The following is a 13,606-nucleotide window of genomic DNA, read 5'->3' on the forward strand; positions in this document are numbered from 1 at the left end:
CCTACTCCTATGCTGGGGAGAGACCAGTGTTAGGCAGAAAAATTTCTACTGAACCTTGGAGGTTGCACCTGGAGGAAATATTTTACTGTCTGCATTGACTTTGCTTTATTCTCCATCTTCTTAAGTACTACTACTGCCTTGGGCCAAACAGAACATCTTTGTCCAGGGGACATCCAGCAGGTTACTCAATATGGTATGGAGGAGTTTGTTCTCATAGCCAAGCATACCTTCTAATAACAGAGCCGGTTATAGCAGCTCTACAAGATGCTTCCATGACATCATAACTGCAATGGAGGGAATATTTGGCTATGTGAGCACTAGAATGACAGATCAGGCAATTCGTTGGCAAGGTTTTTATGTTCAAGTGTAGAAATCCTTTGTTTCAGCTGTTCAAGGACAGTCTACTGATGCTTAATCATATGGATTTGGCATGTTAGAGACTTCATGGTAAGAGTAGCAGATGTATACACTTTTTTTGTTAAACCTTTCCAAGGAACCAGCTCTCTGTGGTAAGAGGATTTCTGGATGAACTGGCTCTGGCTCCTTTAGGTCCTGGAGTTATCACTTCTGGGTCAGCAGTAGGATGTTTGTAGAGGTATTTATTGGAATCCTGAACCCTGGAAAATCTATTTGGTTTACTTGGGGCTGGTGGGAGGGAGTCAGGTTTTAAGGAGGATTCTTGGAAAACATCCTCCACTACTTCCCGAATGAGGGGGAATAGCCAAAGGCTTGTGCTCAGGTAAGTCCAAGAACTCACCAACTCTCTTCTTTCTTTGTGGGTAGTCTTGAGCCTCCCACTGAAAATGTCTCATGGCGTGCAGTCTCTCTCCAAAGATGAAATCCTCGGGAACAGGTGCAGGATTTTCTCAGAATCAGAATTCTCATAAGATGTAGATGAATGGCCCTCCTCAGAGCTAGAGTTATCAAAGTCTGTGTCCTCCTCAGAAAGAAGGGGATCCTGGAAAACTTCTTGGGGGGTGTGTCTCTCTTCCATTTCCCTGGGGAAGTAGCCCTTGGAGCTTGCCTTGATCTGACAACAGAGATCAAGTCTTTGGCTAGTTTAGTTAAATCCTGCTGGGACCCTCGAGAAGTGGAGCCAGAAGGCCTAGCTGAATGTCTTGATACAGAAGCCTTCCTTGGAGTGGTTAAAGCCTTAGGGTGTCCAATGACTTGATGCCTGTCTCTCATGAGTATTGAATGAGCACTGGAGCTTGGGTGGGCCAAGGCCTAGTAGTATAGTCTCCGGGCAGCATATGCTCCTAGGATGACAAGATCTGCAGAATGGTCCTGGACCCAACTGAACAGCCAATGCCAAGGGCTTGTGCAGAGGTGGAAGGTACTGATGGCATGTCAGATTTTACAAGGGTCTTGACAGAGGCCTGAGTCACTTATACAAAAAAGAAAGGAGTTGCGTAAGCACCCCACCTTGCTCAATGATCACAAGCCTGGAGGGAGAAGCAGGCAGGGAATGATTGTCATCCAAAACCTAACCTTCTGTCTCTCTTCTTTCTTGCACTTAGGAAGGTCAGATTTGGAATGACCAACTGACACCATAGATGATGGAGTAGATTGGTGGTAAGGAACTTTGCTAAATTCTGCTCTACACCTAATACTTCTGGTATTAAAATGCACACAGAAAAGACAACTGGGGACATCATGGTCTGGGCCTAGGCAAGTAACAAAGGAAATGAAAGTTCGTATGTGGGATCCGTTTACCACAACAGTTAACTTTATCTGACATGAGCAAAGGAAAGAAAAAAACTCTCCAACTGGGTACTTATCTTGTCTGACGACACTTCTGGTACAGAACGACGGACGCACTTGAATACAGCTTTGGGCTCCATGGCAAGAAAAAACTAATTTCATGGCACAGGCAGACTACCTTAATACCAGAGCATACTGTTTGTCAGGGTGTCTGCCAGCCTGGAAGCCAGAAAGAATTTACTCTGGTAGTCAGGCTTGCAGAGGGCTTTCACAGCAGAAAATCACCAACAGCCAGGACTGCAACAGTGAAACATGAAGAACATCCACAGAATCAGGTGATCAGATGTGATGTCATTCTGCTGCCAGCAATGAAATTGTATTTGGATACTAGTGAGAGATGCGACAGATGACACTCAGCACTCGGTTTTGTAATTGACAAGACCACTCATCCACTTCATCTTGCCTTGCTTTAGTAAGCAATTTAACTAGGAAACAATAATTCTTCAGTCAGTTAGGAAAATATAGTGAGATTAGCTAAAAGTATTGTTTCTCTGTATCTGTATTTTTATTTATTTCCTGTGAACTGAAACTCTGGTGTTTATTGTAAATAGTATTCTCAAGTTTTTATTTATTACTGAATATAGCCTATAAACCTTTCATTGTGGCTGGCCTTTTAGAAAACATTTAACCCTTGGGAGTACTTTCATTTATTTAGTGGCACTGTAGCATCATGCTCCTGAAAATCTTGCTGACTGGTTAACAGTACCATTTGTAAAAGTATTAATTTTACTAAGAATAAAATTGGGTACCCTGAAAATAGCCTTAAAGTAGCTGACTGGTGGCAGTGAATCGACCTTATAGCCTGTGTGGAGGTGACATAGCAGGTAAATCTGTGCCAGCCTTTCCCAAGTGTGTGTGTGTGTCAGCTACTTGGCAAAGGGACACAGTGAACGGATTCCTGCAGGGAAGAGAAAGGTGGAGTCTTACTTTGGGGCCTTGAGAGGAAGTCTAGCCCCAGGACTGGAGTGAGCTCCTGTGTGCTCTTAAGGGAAACTGTGCTTTGTGCAGAGAGCTGCATCTAAAAATGCTGTGTGCATCTATTTTTGTTCTAAGTGAACATTCCCCACTGGTGCCAGGATTCCTTAATTACTGGTCCATAGGAGGGACCCTCGCATACTGGTGACCAGTGGTGTGGATATTAATTGAACTTCTGTTGCCTGTAACCAGTTGTTACTAAAGGTGTGTGCACTCTCAGCAGCCACAATGTACACACAGTTTCATTTTTCACAACAGTCTCATTTATTTTTGTTAGTTTTGTCAGGGAAAGCAGGAAAAGATCTCAGCAGGGGGTTATAGCAAGCCGACAGTCAACCAGTTGGCTAAGGTGTGCAAATCCAAAGGACTGGAGTGTGCCAATCTGACTAAAGAGGAAACTATTTCAGCCTTAGTCACATTTGCAAAACAGACTAGCAACCAGGAGGACAACCAGTCTGGTGATGGGGATGTGCAGCCCTCAGAAATAGGACGTCACCTTTTCCTCAGAGGATTTAAAAACCCATCTGGAGTTAAAGAGATGGAACTGAAGGCCAAATACATGAAATTAGAATCAGCCGAGACACTGCGGCATTTGGAGGCCGAAGAAAATGAGAAGCAGCATCAACATGCGAGGGACATGCTGACTCTTCAAGAGGAATATGGAGGTAATGGGGAAGGGAATAACTGAATCTCAGAAGCAAGAAAGGTCAGTAAATTTCTTCCACAATATAAAGAAAGTGATCATTTTGATAGTTTTATTCATATATTTGACAGAATATGTAAACAGTATAATGTTGACCAAGAGACTCTGGGTATGGTTTCTGTCCCCTTACTCCATGGTAAAGCTGTAACTGCCGTTTCTAAATTGTCTGATACTGATTGTTTAAATTATGACAAGGTTAAACAATGTTTATTGGAATGTTTGAACACCTGAAGCTTAGAAAAAAAGTTTTGCAAGCACAGACACAAGGGTGATGAAAGTGTATGTGATTATATTGCTGAGCTAAGCACATATTTTCATAGGTGGGCAAGTGGGTGTCAGGTCACCACATTTGAAAGGCTGGCAGACCTCTTGGTGAGGGAACAAGCCCTTAGCACTTTGCCTGAGGACATTAGAATCTGATTAGCAGACTGGTAGTGTAACTCTGCAGATGAGCTGGGGAGAAAAGGGGATCTCTACTTAGCAAGCAGGACACCACTGCACAAGAACAGGATACACAGCACTGCACATGGATATAAGGGAACCCATGGTGGGCAGCCTAAACCACCCCAACAGAGTCCATCAGTAACAGGGGAAGCCACTAGTTCAGGTATATGGCCAAGAACAAGGTTTAGATGATTTAAATGTAACCAGAGGGGCCATGTAGCACACAAATGTCCACTGTAGCAAGGTGAGGAACAAAAGGTGGGGGGAGCCATTAAGTGGGAATAACAGCATGCCAGTGGTAAGTTTTCTGGAGACAAAAGGGGTATCAAATTATCACTGGAGTTTGTATCCTATGTTAGTGGATGGAAAACAGGCCACTGTTAAGACAGACAGACACAGCCTTTGATATAACCATTGTGAAACCTGCAGTGGTTAAGGAGGAGCAGCACTTGCTTGGGCAGTCCACTCCACTCACAACTTTAGAAGGGACCCCATTCCAAATACCTTTGGCCAGGGCTCACCTTGACTGGGAGGTTGGAAAAGGAAAGCACAGAAGTAGGAGTGTTTGAGGATATCAATGCAGCTATCTTGATAGGGAATGCTTCTGATAATGCAGTAGCTTGTGTGCATGCAGTTACATGCAGTCAGGCCTAGAGACAGGCATGCAGGTCTGGTGGCCTGTGGGAGACTCAGTCAGACCCCACACCTGAAGCAGGGGCTATGTGGCTATTTCAGGGGAGGTGTTACCTTATAGCAGTGAGCCTGAAGGTGAGCCACAGCTGCTGATAGGTACTAATGTTCCCATAGACAGGGTGAATGCAAGGGAGAGCTGAGTGGTAGCACCCAGGCTGACAGTGAGGCACGGCTGTTAGAAGATACTAGACTTCCTGTGGAACAGTCACAAAGGTAGAGTTGAGACAGGCTCAGCTCGTGAACCCTACATTACAAGGCTTGATGGAGGTAGCCAAGGAGACACCTGATTCTCAAGGAAAAGGGTAGTCTGTATACTGGAACAAAGGGTTATTGTACAGAGAGTGAACCCCTGAGGGAGGACTAGAGGGTGAGGTAATACAGGAGTTAGTAGTGCCTACACAGTCTGCCTTGTGGCATTTCTAGCCATATCCCATAGGTTCATAGGTTCATACTAGGCTATCTGCCCGAGGGCATTTATAAGCCTAGCCCATAGTTTTGTGGCTTACGCCACCCCTTTAGTTTGGAGAAACTATGCCCATTATTTTGCTGTGCCTCTGTCGAGCAGTGACACTGAGGTAACCCCTGGGGTGTATCTGCGATCTCCCATCCATTGGTCAAGATTCCTCTTGAACAAGGTCAGCAAGGTGCTCTGCCTCACATAAACCGGGATTTTGTTCCACAGCATAGGGAGTCTTTGGGTGATGAATCTATCCCTCCAGCATGTCCTATTAATAACCGTGTCGAGGTTTAAGTCTCCGCCCTTGTGGCTCTGAGGGATCTAGATTTTTGAGATGAAGCATGTTCATCAAATCTGGGTTTGACATGGCCTTGTATGTCAGGCATAGGTCACCTCTGAGCAAGCGGTAAGCAACTGAATATAACTGGAGTTCTTTCAGTCGGGCAGCATAAGACAGACTTTGGAGACCCTTTATCCTTTAGGTGAGGAACTTTGTGGCCTCTCCAGCTGCTGCAAGTGTCGGGTCAGATACATTCCGAATGGGGCATTGTACTCGATCATTGGTCTGATGAGTGATGAGTATAGGGAGACTATGACTTCCCTTGATCTAGATGTGAATCCCTTCATGATAAGGTGGGCAATGTAGAAGGTCTTCCTAACTACTTTAGCAATATGAGTGTCGAATGAAAGGCTACTGTCAACCTGGGTTCCCAGGTCCCTAATAACTTCTTCTGTGTTCAGGGGATTGCCACCTATATGGTAGCTAGGGGTAACCTTATTTTTCCTGAAGGGTATGACTATGCATTTCTTGGCATTTAACTTTAGGCCATGGCTCTGGCACCAGTTGTCCGTTTCTGTGAAACCCTTCTGAAAGATATCTGTGTCGGATGTGTTTTCAACTACGGCGCCCAGTTTGCAGTCATCTGCAAACTTTGTCAGCCATAACCCTCCTGTGTTTGCTTGTACTTCAGAAAAGTAGATGCCAAACAAGACTGGGCCCAGGACTGAGCCCTGTGGGACACCACTTGTGACAGGCTTTGAGTCTGACATGGCGCCAGCAACTCTGACCCTGTGGGTTCTGTCACTCAGCCAGTTTGCAACCCACTTGTAATGTATGGGTTTACATTTAAGTTGATGAGTTTTTCAATGATACCCGAGTGAGGTATTGTATCAAAAGCCTTTGCCAGGTCTAGGTAGGCTGTATGGACTGCCTTTCCCTCGTCAATGGCCTTGGTGACTGTTTCGAAAAAGTCAACCAAGTTTAGAAGGCATGATCTGCCTTTGACAAAGCCAAACTGGGTTGGATCCAAAGTCTGCAAGTTCCCTATGTCTTTATTTATGAGATCCATTATGATCCTCTCCATGGCTTTGCAGATAAGGCTTGTCAAGCTAATGGGACGGTAATTTCCAGGGTCGGTGGAGGCACCGCCTTTGTGGAGTGGGACCACAGTCAGCGCCACTCCTGGGTACGTATCCGGAGGTGAGACTAAGATTAAACAGCTGTCCTAACTGTGGGTTTAATTCCTCGTTGAGTTCATGGAGCACACAGCCGGGACACCATCAGGTCCCATGGATGCTGTGTTCTTTGCCTTGGAGAGAGCAGTTCTCACCTGGGCGTTAGAGATCTTTGGGGGGCTACCATCATTTGGTATAGATATCTCTCCTTTAGGGGAGGGGAGAAGTTTGCACTGAACCTGTCAGCCAGTATGTTGGCAATGTCTGTAGGATCAGTAATCTTCACATCATTTTGAACTAATTCTGAGCATATCTGGGAGTTTCCTCCTAGGTTTCTGACATAGCTAAAGAATGCCTTATGGTTGTCTTTAGAGTCCTTAGCTATTTTTTTCTCAAAATTAGCTTTGGATGATTTTATGAGAGCTCTTAGCTTTTTACTTATAGTGATCAGCGGTATCTTACCTTTTAAGGATTTTGCTCTATCTTGTAGTAGCTTTCTCCTTTTGTTGTAGAGTTTGTTTATGGCTGGGGCCCACCAGACTGGACGCTTGCCTTTGGTACAGAGAGTCTTTTTTTTGCAGGTCATATGGGTATAAAGCGTACCAACAGGCGTATTACGCAGAACTTTTTCTGGCCTGGGATTGCAAGGGATGTAAACAGAGTACTGCAGAAACTATGAGTAGTATCAAAATGTTGGCAAGGCAAGAGACAAGGTCAGAGCTTCTTTGATGCCTCTGTCTGAGGCTGAGGAGCCATTTCAGAGGGTAGCTATGGCTACTGAGAGGCCTCTGAGTACCCAATGTTCTTGCAGGGAAGAAATGTATCCACGTGGTAGAGTAGATTATGCTACTAGATAACCCGAAGCAGTGGTTCTGTCCTCCATCGAGTCAGAGAAGGTGGCAATTGCTTTGTTAGATATTTCCAGCAGGGTAGGTTTCCCAGAGAGAAACAGAAACTGACAGAGGTGCCAATTTCATGTCAGACCTTCTGGCTTGTCTGTGGGAATGCTGTGGGGTGAAGCACCTAAAGATCACCCCCCCAAACTAAGGATCTTGTGGAGATGTTTAAACTCTACACTAAAGACCGTGCTAAGGGCATTTGCAGACCAGTATAAGAGAGTGGGACAAATATTTGCCCCATCTGCTGTTTGCATACAGAGAGGTACCCCAGAAATCCACAGGTTTTTCACACTTTGAGTTACTATATGTGCAAAGGGTGAGGGGGCCCTTGGATTTGATTTGTGATGAGTGGGGAGGGTGACCAAATACCATAAGGAGTCTGTTGTGGCATATGTCCTAAACCTGAGTACAGGGCTTAGGGAGCTCATGGGCTTGGCCCAGGAGAACCTGGCAGGAACCCAACAGCAGAAAAATGTCTGGTATGACCGGAATGCTTGAGTCTGAGAGTATGCTGTGGAACAGCAGGTTATGGTGCTCATTCCTGTCAGCCACAATATGCTGAGGCAGCTTGGAAGGACCCGTCAAGGTGGTAACGAAGGTCAGTGATGTTAACTACATGGTAGAACTGCTAGGCAAGAGGAGGGGCACAAACTGTACCAAGTTAACACAATGAAATCCTTACCAGGATAGGGAGGCCCTTGTGCTAAAGTACATGCAGTGCGTGATAGGAGGAGTCTGGGGGGGATCTGGTGACTGATCTCTCCTCAATAAGGCTAAGACTGACACCTCAGTGGAAGAGGTAGCAGTGTCCCAGTAGCTATCCCCCACATAGGTTTGAGAAATCTGAGCAGTGTTACAGAAACTTGGGGGCATGTTCACTGGGAAACCTGGGTCCTCCCACATGGTGCATCACCATGTGGATACATGACCCCAGACTTATCAAGCAGTCCCCTTACAGGGTGCCTGAGTGAGTCAGGCAGACTCTAAGGGAGGAGATACAGGAAATGTGGGGACTGGGAGTAGTCCAGCAGTCCCTGGGCATCCCCAGTGCTGCTGGTACCAAAGAAGGATGGCAGCATCAGGTTCTGTGTGCACTACAGAAAACTAAACAGTCACACAGAGTCAGATGCTTACCCCATATGCCTAGGACAGAAGAAGCTTTAAAGCAGCCAGGTGGGGCTATCTGACCAAGGCCTACTGGCAGGTGCCCATGACTCCCACCGCTAGAGAGAAATCAGCCTTTGTGACTCCTTTCGGATTATACAAGTTGACAAAGATACCCTTTGGGATGAAAAATGCCCCAGTTACTGTGATGCCCCAACACTGGCCCAGTAATCACGGAACCTCAATCCTCACCACTGGCAACAGCTAGGGGACATACACACTGGGAAAATGATGAGTACACACACAGTAAAGTGCAATTTCCCTTAAAGCACACAGAGACCACAGTCAGTCTGGGCCTGGTTTCTCCCTCTTTCTCCAGATCCTCAATAAGACTCCCTACTAGCACAGCTATAGGGTTAATATCTCAGCTGAGGAGCCAAGCCAAGACCTCCAGCACCCTCTCTGTCCAACCAGTGTTTCCTGTCCCTGCCCAAGTAGCTGACACACACACACAGATTCAATTTATATACAAACACACACACACACACACACACACACACACACACACACACACCTTGGGAAGAATGACGCAAGTTTACTAGCTATGCCCCCTTCTGCCCAGATTATAAGGTAGTTTCCACTGCCACCAACACCTACTTATCAGCTACTATAAAAGGCCCTTACAAAAGGGTGTTCAATCCTACTGTGCAATGTTACTATTAATCCAAATGTCTGATCAAAGCCTGTGAGGCTATTTAGGAGTGGCTTATACAGCATCACCAAATACATATGCAAACACTGTAATAGCTTAAATATGTCTCACAAATATCAGCCACAAAGATAGGTTTAACTATATTTAATAATAAATAATAAAAGAACAAGACAATACTCAGTCAATCAACACAGTAACTTCAGAGTTCAAAATCACAGGAAATATTTTAAAAAAACATTGCAGGACAGTCTTGAATAAATGCAGAAAACATCTAAACTAATCTTTATTATATTCCTATTTATATCTGAGAGAGATATTATGCCCTAAATCTTACTTACAGAGTAAGTGCAGATGATGATGATTGGATGTTCTTGCTAGGTCCAAGACAGAATACAAAACTTCATAGCATCTCTCTGTGCAAGTTCTTAACTCAGTATCACATTTTACTGCTGGGTTAGCCTGGATGACATCACTTTTTGACACCTGACTTCATTTCCCAGGCTAAACCAGAAAATAATCGGATTTAACGTCTTTATATTAAAAATACATACCTCTCAGATATTTGGCAGATCTAAAATCATAAAACACTTTACATTTTAAACCTTGTAATTAGTTCTCTTTCAAGACAATAGAAAAACTTCAAGTTCTAGATATTGTGTCTGCTATTGAACTGAAACTGAGAGATAACATCTTTTGTTTATGGTCCAGCTATAAAGTAACATAACCTCAACTGTCCTTACGTTTTGCAAGTTAATCTTCTATGTTCCAGCAGGGTATGCTGTGGTTACATTCTTGAAGCTCACTACATAACATACAGTTCTGTATAAATCATATCAATATTTACAAATGACATACAATTATTTACAAAATTCCAGATAGCTGGGCTGGCAGCATGACAGTTACCTTCAGAGGCTGGTAGATTGTAGCCTAGCAGGAGTGTATGTCCTTGCTTACCTGGATGATATTACACCTACAGCCATTCCTGGCAACAGCACCTTCAGAATGGCAGGGAGGTCCTGGGCAGGCTTGACCATTAAGCCCAGTAAGTGCCAGATGGGAATAGCAGAGGTCTCCTACTTGGGACATAGAGTGGGGAGTGGTAAGATCATGATAGAACTTGCCAAAGTGGAAGCTATTCAGGCATGGCCTGTCCTTGTTACCAAAAAAGAGGGAGGGCATTCTTGGGGACAGCAGGGTATTATAAAATCTTTGTTCCCAATTACAGTACAATAGCTGCTCCCCCTCACAGACCTGAGGAGGAAAAACACGCCAGATAATGGTGTGGACCCCAGCCTGCAAGCAGTTATTCCAAAAGTTTAAAAGGGCTTTGGGAGGACCCTCTGTGGTACCCAGTCCAGATTACAGCAGAGAATTTATTGTGCAGGTGGATGCTTCAAACCACAGAGTGGGGAATTTACTCAACCAGGTTTCCTAAAGAGCATCCCTGTTGTATATATCAGCCAAAGACTCCAACCCAGGGAGGAATGATAAGCAGCTGTAGAAAAAATGTCTAGCCATAGTATGGGCATTGCAAAAACTTGCCCTATTTATATGGAAGGAAATTCACTGTGGTTACAGACAACCATCCCTGAACTTGGCTGCATTGAGCCAGCCAGCAAAATGCCAACTTATTACGATGGAGCCTTAGACTGCAGGCAAATGACATGACAGAGCAGCACCATAATGGGGTCAGCAATAGCAATGCCAATGCAGATGGGCTGTCAAGACAGGGTATGGGTTAATGTATTCCCACACAAGCTCATTTCTCTCAAGCAACGTTTTCTAAGGTCACTTGAAAAACTAGCTTGAGTCTTTAAAGGGGGAAGTGATGTGATGATGTGAGGTAGTGCTAGCTATGCCACAGAGACTAGGGCAGTGCACATACAAGATATGCCAGCATAACTAGCTGGAGTTTTGTAAAGAATACATTATTTGAATATCAAACTGATTTGCACAAATGCTTGTGTTAAAAACATATTGGTAAAGTTGCTTATATCACTAGTGGGTCCTGATGGACACAAAAAGAAATATACATATATGTCAGACTGTATTGTAACTGATGAAATGTATATATGTTAACAGAGGATGCTGGAAGGGAAGGGGTTAAGCTCAGCCCAGCTAACCTGAAGAAAATAGCCTGAAATTAAATGACTTGGTTTAGGCCTTAAAGATTTTATCTCACAGGCCTGAATGCAGCCAGAGATTAAATGTCTGGGCTGGGATCCTGCTCTTACTGTCCTTAGTGGTGAACTAATTGCTACCCTAGGGTGCCAGAGAATGGCTGATTAATCTCTGCATAAAAGGATGAAAGGGTTGACATTGTTTTACAGTCTCCAGATGCTGGAACAGCCTTAGCAAAGTTCTAGGTCTGTACTGTGACACGTGCTAGATCCTGGCTCAGCTTCTAGTTGGGGGGGGGGGGGTTGAGTGGGAACTACAGAATCAGGTGGCTGGATGTGATGTCATTCTGCAGCTAGCACTGAAATTGTATTTAGATACTGGTGAGAGATGTGACAGATGACACTCTGCTTTGGAACTGGCAAGACCCCTCATCTACTTCATCTTGCCTTGCTTTACTAAGTAACTTAACTAGGGAACAGTAATTCTTCAGTTAGGAAAATTTAGTGAGTTTAGCTAAAGTTTTGTTTTTCTGTATCTGAGAGTCTTTCCATCCATGTTCATTTTATATATTTCTTGTGAATTGAAACTCTGGTGTTTATTGTATTTATTACTAAACATATCTAAACCTTTCATTGTAGCTGGTCTTTAAGAAAATATTTTAACCCTTGGCAGTACTTGTATTTATTCAGTGGTACTGTAGCATCATGCTTCTGAAATCTGATCTGAGATATACAAGTATCCTTTTTTTTTGCTTATTTATACCAGCTATTGCTTCTAGCAATTTATGTATAGCACTTTTTATTGCCTGCTGCATACTTGTTACTGTATTTTACTATTAACTCATCTGTACAGTTAAACAAACTGGCTGCCTTACAGGGCCTGAGAAAGTATTTTACTGTCACACTGTTTGTAAAGCTTTATAGCTAGTTTCACTGTGTGAAAGGTATTAACGGGAAATTTTCTGTACTTGTTAAGCACCTATTTGTTCTGATTTCCTGCCAAGGAGTGCATCATATAACTGATTTGTTTGCAGTTAAAAGCATTCTGTACAGTCTCCTTGCTCCTTTATCTGTTTAAAAACTTTCATTTGTGGTTCACTGCTGTTAACATTTCTGTAGTGTTTACTATCTAAAAGGTGTAGGCTAGTAGCTTTAGTATTGTCCCAGTTCAGATGTGCTGTCTCTGGGCCTGTTTGTTTTTGCAGTGATTGTTCTGAGCACATGACCAGGCCATCTTGAATTAGCAGAAGCCTTTCTTTACCTTCATGGCAGGATTGTGTTGATTGGCTGCTGGCTAGTGGGGGTTGGGTGGTCTAGGGCTTGGAGTAAGCATTCATTGGTTCTTTTGAGCTTTTTTTTTTTTTTTTAAAGTTGTCTAAGGTTGTATCTTCTGGTATTTAAGTCCCAACTTTGAGAGGATTTCTGCCTATACACTCTGAGCCAACTGGAGGAGGGACATTGACTACAACTCTGAGCTGAGATATATAACAATAAGTATCCTTTTTTGGCTTATTTATACTGGTTATTGCTTCTAGCAATTTATAAATAGCACTTTTTATTGCCTGCTGCATACATTTTACTGAATTGTATTGCTATTAACAAATCTGCACAGTTAAACTAAAATTGTCTGCCTTACAGGGCCTGAGAAATAAGTTTTTTTTACTGTCACACTTGTTTGTAAAGCTTTACAGCTAGTTTAGTACTATCCCCACCCTCTCTCCCTGTTGGTGTCTTGCTGCTATACTTGGTGGCTTTGCAGTTGTCCACCCCTACTGTAAATTTGATCTGGGACACTCTTCCCATTCTAGTGTCATTAGCTCATTCTACCGAATACAGAGAGAACATCTGAGAAGGTTAACCCACTTAGTTCCTTTCCTTCTGTTCTTCCTTTCTCCCTTTCTTTAAAAAAAATAGTAGCATAGAGTATATTTTAGTGCATTTATTAAAACTATTTGCCTTAATATTGCTATAACTCAAGTGCTCTAGGCTGCACTGCATATGAATTGTTTTAGTTGCTTTTCTGTATATATAGATTAGCTACTTATTCTACTGTATTACTGCCTCTTAAATATTTTTTCAGTTGTGCACTTGCCTTGCTTCATTTAAAAAAGTTTTAAATTGCTAATTTTGTAGAGTTTTAATTGCATTTACTGTTTAGGGCTACACACTCAAATGTGTTAGCGTTTTCTGTGTTTATTTACTGTATTTTTGCATTGTTTAGCCTGTTTTAACTAACCTCTTTAGCCTGTTTTAACTAACCTCCCCAAAAAAATACTATCT

The sequence above is a fragment of the Protopterus annectens genome, chromosome 1.part0 (genome assembly GCF_019279795.1).
Source record: "Protopterus annectens isolate FY-2018-M chromosome 1.part0, PAN1.0, whole genome shotgun sequence".
Lineage (NCBI taxonomy): Eukaryota > Metazoa > Chordata > Ceratodontiformes > Protopteridae > Protopterus > Protopterus annectens.